This window comes from Scylla paramamosain, unplaced genomic scaffold (genome assembly GCF_035594125.1).
Source record: "Scylla paramamosain isolate STU-SP2022 unplaced genomic scaffold, ASM3559412v1 Contig39, whole genome shotgun sequence".
NCBI lineage: Eukaryota > Metazoa > Arthropoda > Malacostraca > Decapoda > Portunidae > Scylla > Scylla paramamosain.
In genome coordinates this window covers 39,580-48,084 of record NW_026973704.1, presented here as the reverse complement: position 1 = coordinate 48,084, position 8,505 = coordinate 39,580, and positions in this window count along the sequence as shown.

Below are 8,505 nucleotides of genomic sequence, written 5' to 3'. Positions count from 1 at the left end.
GCGACGCGGACGGCTGAGGTGTGGGGGCGGGAGGGCGGTGACAGGTGTGGTTGAGGTGAGATACTGCGACAGGTGTGTGAGATGTAGTTGCAGGTGTGTAAGGCAGCGTGACAGGTGTGGTGGCAATGCGTGATGCAGGTGTGTGCGGCGCTGTGACAGGTGCGGCCGCGGCTCCTGATTCATGGCGAGGGAGTGAAAAGCGCCGCGGTATGTAAAGTCCTTCGTAAATTTGTGAGCAGCGGATGTGAGGAGAAGGAGAGGAAGGAAGGAGAGAGAGAGAGAGAGAGAGAGAGAGAGAGAGAGAGAGAGAGAGAGAGAGAGAGAGAGAGAGAGAGAGAGAGAGAGAGAGAGAGAGAGAGAGAGAGAAGTCCTTTTCCTTTTCCCTTTCATAACTTTCCTTGCCCCTCCATGTACTACCAATACTACTACTACTACTATTATCACTACTTGGAGAGAGAGAGAGAGAGAGAGAGAGAGAGAGAGAGAGAGAGAGAGAGAGAGAGAGAGAGAGAGAGAGAGAGAGAGAGAGAGAGAGAAAGAAAGGTGAGGGAGCAAGGGAGTAAGGGAGGGAGGGAGGGAGGGAGGAGGAGTCGTGTGGCTGCATTATCTGGTCTAATAATTTAACGTCGTGTAATGCTCTAATTTGCATTAGGTCACCTCGGCTTGGAATGTTGCCAGATCGTCACTTAAGAGTACGAATAAATTTCCCCAAGTGGCCGTAGTTGTTTTGGTTGCGTGGAGGCGCGAAGGAAGGATGCAGGGAGGGGGAGGATGAGGGAAGGAGGGAGGTAGGTAGTACTGGGAAGGAGGAATGGAGGGAGGCAAGATGAAGAAGAGGGTGAGGGAAAGAGAAAGAAAAGAGGTGTTAAAATGCGTGCGTGGGAGGTAAGTAAAAAAAAAAAAAAAAGTGTGTGCAGGGGAAGATTGCACTGGGTAATTTAAAGAATGCGTCATCGGGGAATTGTTGCTGTTGCTGTTGTTGTTGTTGGTGGTGGTGGTAGTGGTGGTGGTGGTACGTAGGCGGTGAGGAAGGCTGCTGCTGCTGCTGCCATAAAAGGCTGTAAAGTGAGAGGAATTTTAAGTTACGGTGCATGTTTATTATATTTTTCTGCTTGTTAGTGTATGTGTCATGTACAAATGTATGCATACGTATGTCTTTGATGTTTTGGCTTTGTTTCTTCTTCAGGTTGTATTGTTTTTCCTTGGTTTGCATGTTCATCAGTTATTGATCTATTTATCTATTCATTTATTCATATTCTTTTTGCGCCTCCGTTTATCTTGTCATTGTATCTGTCTCTCCTTCGCAATCTGTCTTATTAACAGTCTGTCTCAGTATCTCAGTTTGTTTCAGTCTATCTGATTGTCTGTCATCTGTCTTTGGTCAGGCACTCAATTATTCGATTAGGTTTTCAGTCAGTCAGTCAGTCAGTTGGGCCATTCATGTGGTCTCTCTCTCTCTCTCTCTCTCTCTCTCTCTCTCTCTCTCTCTCTCTCTCTCTCTCTCTCTCTCTCTCTCTCTCTCTCTCTGTCCGACGGCTTGAACAGGTAGGAATTTATTTGTGACTGATTCTGTATGCACACACACACACACACACACACACACACACACACACACACACACACACACACACACACACACACACACACACACACACACACACACACACACACACACACACACACACACACACACACACACACACACACACACACACACACACACACCGAAAAGCCCTCTTCTGTGCACCATCTGACCTTACTCGACATGACCTTAAAGAGAGAGAGAGAGAGAGAGAGAGAGAGAGAGAGAGAGAGAGAGAGAGAGAGAGAGAGAGAGAGAGAGAGAGAGAGACATACACACACACACAAATAAGAGCTAAATAAACAAACACCTAACCAATACAACACTGTCTCCTCCGTGCCGCTTACAGATGACCCGCGGGACGCCCTTAAAACCATCTCCTCTAACAACCAATTAGTGCAGCGGGCGGGCGACGCTGTTGAGACGGCTGCAGACTAGGTATTGGCAGGTTTATCTATCAGGAATATAAATTAGTCAGTCCGCGGAGGAGGAGGAGGAGGAGGAGGAGAAGGAGGATGCAGGATGAAGAGACTGAGGAGGAAGAGGAGTTGGTAGTGGTTGTGGTGGTGGTGGTGATGGTGGTGGTTGGTGCAGTTTCGGTACGTGTGGTGGTCAGAGAGGAGGAAAGGAAAAGTGAAGGAGGAAGGAGAAGATGGAATCATAGAAGGAGGGATAAGCGGGGAGAGTGTATGGGGAAATGGATAGTGAGGAGAAACAAGAGAGGAGGAAGAGGAAAAGAGGGAGAGGGTAAAGGAAAAAAAAAAAAGAGAAAGATGATGATCGGAATAATGAAGAGAAAAAAGAAGTACAGTAGGAAGAATAATAATCGAAGGAAAGGGATAGAATACAGAAGAGAAGAAAAGCAAAGAGAAAAAAGAACAAACGAAGAAAAAAGGATAGAAAAAAGAAAAGGAAGACGAAAAACGTAATGAAACAGCGAAGAAGTAAGGAAAGAAGGAGAAGAGGAAATGAAGGAGTAAGAAGACAAGAAGACGAAGAAGAGGAGGAAGATTGATTGATGGATTAATTGATCTAAGACGCTGCAACAATAGAGTCATATGGCCTGTACAGGAGGAGGAGGAGGAGGAGGAGGAGGAGGAGGAGGAAGAGGATAGGAGGATGCCACCCTCGACTAATAGTGTGGCACGTGTGACCTAGATGTCGCCCCGAGCAGACAGACTTTGGCGGGGGATGGCTGGGTTCGCGGACCAACACCCCGAAGGCACCGCACACACCACGAGGAGGAGGAGGAGGAGGAAGTACAACGGGAAGAAAAATAATCGGAGAAATAGGAGGACATAAAGAAAAGAAAAAAATAACAAACGGCTTAAGAATAAAAGAAAAAAATAAGAAAAAGAAGAGGAAATAATGAAACAGGAGAAGTAGGCAGAGAAAGAGGAGGAAATGAAGGAGGAGGAGGGGGAAGAGGAAGAGAAGGAGATTGAGGATGAAGACAAGAAAAGAACTTGAGAGTGCATACAAGTCTATTATATAATTTTCCAATCATAAGAATATCAACTCTAGGGAAGCTGCAAGAAGAAAGCAAGCCAGCACTCACACCCACATCTACCTGCCTTCCTTATCCTTAACTTTATGTACATCAGTAATTATCAACCAGCTTACTGACTTGCCACTAACAGACTGACTGCTGAGTGTATCCCAGTCGTTCTACCACTCTATCTGAGAACCAATTTCTTTTTCAGTGGCATAAGTTGTGTGTGTCTGTGTGTGTGTGTGTGTGTGTGTGTGTGTGTGTGTGTGTGTGTGTGTGTGTGTGTTTAGCCGATGCAAGAGATCTGCTCCCCACTCTGGTTCTTTATACGTGCATGACTATGTGATTATGCTTATTCACGTAAATACAAGTGTAGTATATTTACAGTATTGCTCTCTTCATTAAACGTAATCTTATGAAAACACTCAACATTGCTTACATTTAGACTTCCAATAATGTTTACCTCAGCGAGCGAACACTACGAGAGGTTTTGCAGAAATTATTACAATTTGAATGTGTAGACAGAATGAAAAGAGAATGACGAACGAGACTAATAGCTGCAGGTAAAGATAAAGAGAGCTGCCTGCTAATGCATCAGTTTTAGATAACGGTGGTGGTGTGTGAGTTGGCGAAGTAGTCACGGAGGTGTTGTTAACCCTCTTTCTGCCACGGCCGTCTTTCGTTAGCACTAAGACCACTGTAATAAATTGTTTGGATGGGTATAAAGGAAAAAAAAGAGAATATGATGTTAATTTAATCTTTGCTAAGCCACAGAAGTTCGTATTTAAGAGACTGTACTACAAAGAAATCTGATGATGATAACGAGGATTGATTAGCACCGGAAGAGTTAAGGTGCAGCCTGTACATTACGAGGTCTGGTACATTTCGCATCCACCACAGTCATTTGTTTGGTCATGGTCACGCACAAGATTATCGGAAAACCTTCTTGGCAAAATTGTGCTTTGTTGTAAAGTGTCCTTAGAGTCAAAATGTTCAGAGAAGGATTAACTTTTTATCTCTCTCTCTCTCTCTCTCTCTCTCTCTCTCTCTCTCTCTCTCTCTCTCTCTCTCTCTCTCTCTCTCTCTCTCTCTCTCTCTCTCTCTCTCTCTCTCTGCAGTCTTAAAATATCGTTCTTCATTTTTCCTTCACTATCTGCGCTCAGTATTGACAACCAAGTATATGAAAAAATAAAAGGAAATAAATAAATACTGCTGTTTTATTCTGAGCCATTTAGTAAATACAAAGTAACAATACACTTACTTAACTGATTGTGATAAATAGTAGTGATAAATCATCACTACTATTGGTACTACTTCGCTCATTGAATGTAATCTTGCTTCATAAGTTTTCGTAAAGAATAGACGATAAAGAAGAAAGTGAAAGAATAGGAAAATGATCAAGGCGAAACAAGTACATGAATTTCAAACACTAAAATAAAAATAAAAAAAAGCAAGAAAGAAAGAAAGAAAAAGAAAAAGAAAGGTAAATTCATTAGACTCTTATTTTGTTAGTCATTATCACTATTAGATTCTTCATAGTGGAAATATGAACGGCTCTTTATCTTGTCAACCACTGTCATTACCAGATTCTTGGTGAAAACGTGAACGGCTCTCTATATTGTTAACCACTGCCATCATCAGATTCTTAACGGCAAAAACGTGAGACTCTATATTGCCAACCATTGTCGTGAGCGACTCTGTACTTACGAACATTGAGTAAAAGGCAACAAAAGATACATTGTGCAGGGAAAGCCGGAAGTCGATAATCTTGTACAGACTCGAATATTGAAGCATCCAAGGAGAGGGAATCAAACCGGATGACTTTTGAACTTCTGAACTGCTTTTCTTTTTATTTTTTCTTTATTTTTTTCAATCAGAGGGAGAGAGAGAGAGAGAGAGAGAGAGAGAGAGAGAGAGAGAGAGAGAGAGAGAGAGAGAGAGAGAGAGAGAGAGAAACTTCCTTGAGAGAAAATACCGTCTAATTGCGAAATGTCCTCGGAGTCAAAATGTCCAGCTGAGGATTAACTCTCCCATTATTTTTTCTTCTCTCTCCTTGTGCGATTCTTTCAAAATCAGACGCGGTATTGAGACTGCCAGAGGAAGACGTCCCTTAGTTTTTAATTTTTCACTTTATTTTCGGGTAGAGCTGCGGCAATTCGAGTGACTTGGGGGGGGGGGGGGGAGGAGTAGAGGAGGAGGTGGGTGATCGAAATCTGTCTGTGGTCGGGAGAGCGATCAGGCGTCAGCGGTCAGCAAGGTCGAGGGAAGGGAGGGAAGGGTGTAGGTAGGTAGAGAAAGAGGGTGCATGTGTGTGTGAAGCTATTTCAGGACTAGGGAAGACTTGTCGTGTTGTTTCATAGACGGAGGATGACGAGAAGCACGAGGTGAAAGAAGACGAGAATGTGATGGAGAAAAAAAAAAAAAAAAACAGAATAAAAACGAATATGATGAGAATTACAAAAAAAAAAAAAAACGGGAATGAGGAAAACGAGGAGGAGAAGAGGGAAAATAGCAAGAAGAAGATGGAATATGAGAATACTATATGTGGAAGAGGAGGACGAGTAGGAGGAAGACAAGGACGCAGAAAAGAATGGAGGAATGTGAGGGAGCTGGATGAGGAGAAGGAGGATGAGAGAGAGGAAGACGAAGAAGTGGAAGAAAAGAAAAAAAAAGTAAGATAAGGAGGAATATGAAGACCAAAATCTAAAGAAGCTTTTTAAGATCGTGATGAACCTGACATTGTGAATAAAGAAGAGGAGAAGGAGGAGGAGGAGGAGGAGGAGGAGGAGGACAAGGAGTCAGTGAAGAAAAGATAGTTGGATAAGATGGAATATAAACAGAGCGCTGTAGATGAGGACTAGAATCATACGAATACCATTGAAATTTCCACTAACTTTAAATACTTCGCCATTTCATCAAAATTATTTTAAAAGGTCACAGGGATGGTAACTTAGGTTTTCATGTTTATATTTCCCCAATGATGCTGAATCCATGTTAAACTTTCAATAGAATCATACAAATACTCTTGAAATCCCCACTAACTTTAAATAGTCCACCCTCTCTTCAGAATTACGTGTTTCTAAAGGTCACAGAGATGGTAACAGGTTTTCATGGCTGTTTTTCCCCAATGATGCAGAATCCACGTTAAAATCTCACTAGAACAAGAATAATATAAATACCCTTGAAATCCACACTAACGTTAAATATTTCGCCCTCTCATCAGAACTATTTTCAAAGGTCACAGAGGTTCTATAACTTGGGTTCTCATGGTTATTTTTCCCCGATGATGCAGAGTCCATGTTAAACTCTCTAGAATGATACAAATACCCTTGAGAACCCAACTATCTAAACGCTTCTTCGCCCTTTCTTACGAGATGGTAACTTGCTCTCTCATGGTTGTTTTCCCCAGTGATGCAGAATTCGTGTTTAACGCTCATTAGATTTATACACCCTTTGAAAACCTCACTAAGCTGCAAGAGGGCAAATTAAAAAGTGATCTAGATAAAAAGGCGGAACGTTTCAGAATACGGCTCTTTACGTCATCATCGCAGGAAATGTAAACCTGGTGGAATTCTGAATGATTAACGCTAGTTCCTGCTATCTTGGCAGAAAAGGTGCGCGTCTGGACCAAGAACTTCTGAAGATCCTGATGATTTTTTTTTTTTATTTATTCTGTCGTAAACTTTGGTGCAGAAGTAAATGTTTCAAGTTAACGAAGGTGATTAATCTAAATAGTTTTTTCTCCCTTTCGTTTGCTGAGAATGGGAGAATGGACGAACAGAGAGAAAGAGGTTGAGTAATTGAAGGAAGGAGAGAGAGAGAGAGAGAGAGAGAGAGAGAGAGAGAGAGAGAGAGAGAGAGAGAGAGAGAGAGAGAGAGAGAGAGAATAGGGAGGGGGGCAGGTAGACAGACGAACAGACAGGCAGAGACAGAAAAGCACATGGACAGGAAAACTCACGAGTAAACAAATGGACAGACAGATGTATTCATGTAATGCTAGAATAACTGAAAAAGGATATTTAGGGAAAACTTAATAAAGATATGGATATGAAGAACAGATATTACCACAGAGAATGTAGAGCGGCGAATATTAATGTAGAGTTTGGGTAAATGTAAAGAGAAATAGTTAAATACTAAGACAGGAAGACGTAATGATCAAACGGGCAGATAGACGGACAGATAAGACATACGAGTAGACTATGGAAGATATAAGACGGCGAATGGTCAAGTGATGCTACAAAATAATAAACAAAACAAAACTTTGTTCACAGAAGCTACTTTGTCAAGAAAAAAAAAAAAAAAAATCGAGCACCAAACGACGATGATAATGACGATAGTGAGCATTGTAGTAATGAAGATAGTGACGAGCATTAAAACAAAACATTATCACTAGACTAGAAGAAATGAGTTGTGAGACGGTAATGATGATAGCCGTAGTTGTGGTGATGATGTTGGAAGAAATAATGGTGGTGGTGATGATGGTCGCACAGGTGGTGATGGTGGTAGACAGAGTGGTGGTGGTGATAATAGCAGTGTGGTGGGGGAAGGGAGTCAAGTCGTTAAATCCGAAGCAGTAATTCTGTTTCACTTCACTCTCCGAAGCTCCGAGGCAAGTGTCTGGAGGCGAACCATTTGTCGGACGCGAAGGATGAAAGAAAGTAAGAAAAAATAAAAATAAGGAGAGAGAGAGAGAGAGAGAGAGAGAGAGAGAGAGAGAGAGAGAGAGAGAGAGAGAGAGAGAGAGAGAGAGAGAGAGTCTGAATAAAAGCTCGGGGTAGAACACTTTTTTCTTTATTATATTTTAATTGCCTGCGTTCAGCCACTCAGGGACGAAGGAAAGGATTTCTTGTATTTTTTGTCTCAAGAATGCGAGAGAAAAGAACGTATGAAAATGTAAGAAAAAACCTGGTAGTTATTTTCCAGCGCATATGCCTTATACTAAGCTTGTTCACACACACACACGCGCGCGCGCACACACACACACACACATTATTATTATTATTATTATTATTATTATTATTATTATTATTATTATTATTATTATTATTATTATCACTACTACTACTACTACTACAACTATTATCATTATCATTATTGTTCTTATTAGCATGTTGGTCTTTGCTGCTTTTAAATGACTTGGCAAAATTAGTTTTCTCATGCTTTCTGCATTTAGTTACTATATCTGCATGGTATTTTTCTTGGCTGTATTTATTTACTTTGTCCTTTTCACTTTATTTTCACTGGTGTCATTGTTCTCTTTTCATTACCCAGCCTCCACAACTTTATCTCTGACACACTCGCTCTGCCACGTCTGCCTCACATTCCCTCTGGCTTCCGTTATGCAATCTACTCCCTCGCAATCTCCCCCCTCACTTGTGAACTATTTCCACTTCTATTAACTCTATCGTTCCCCTTGCTCACACTCCTTTTA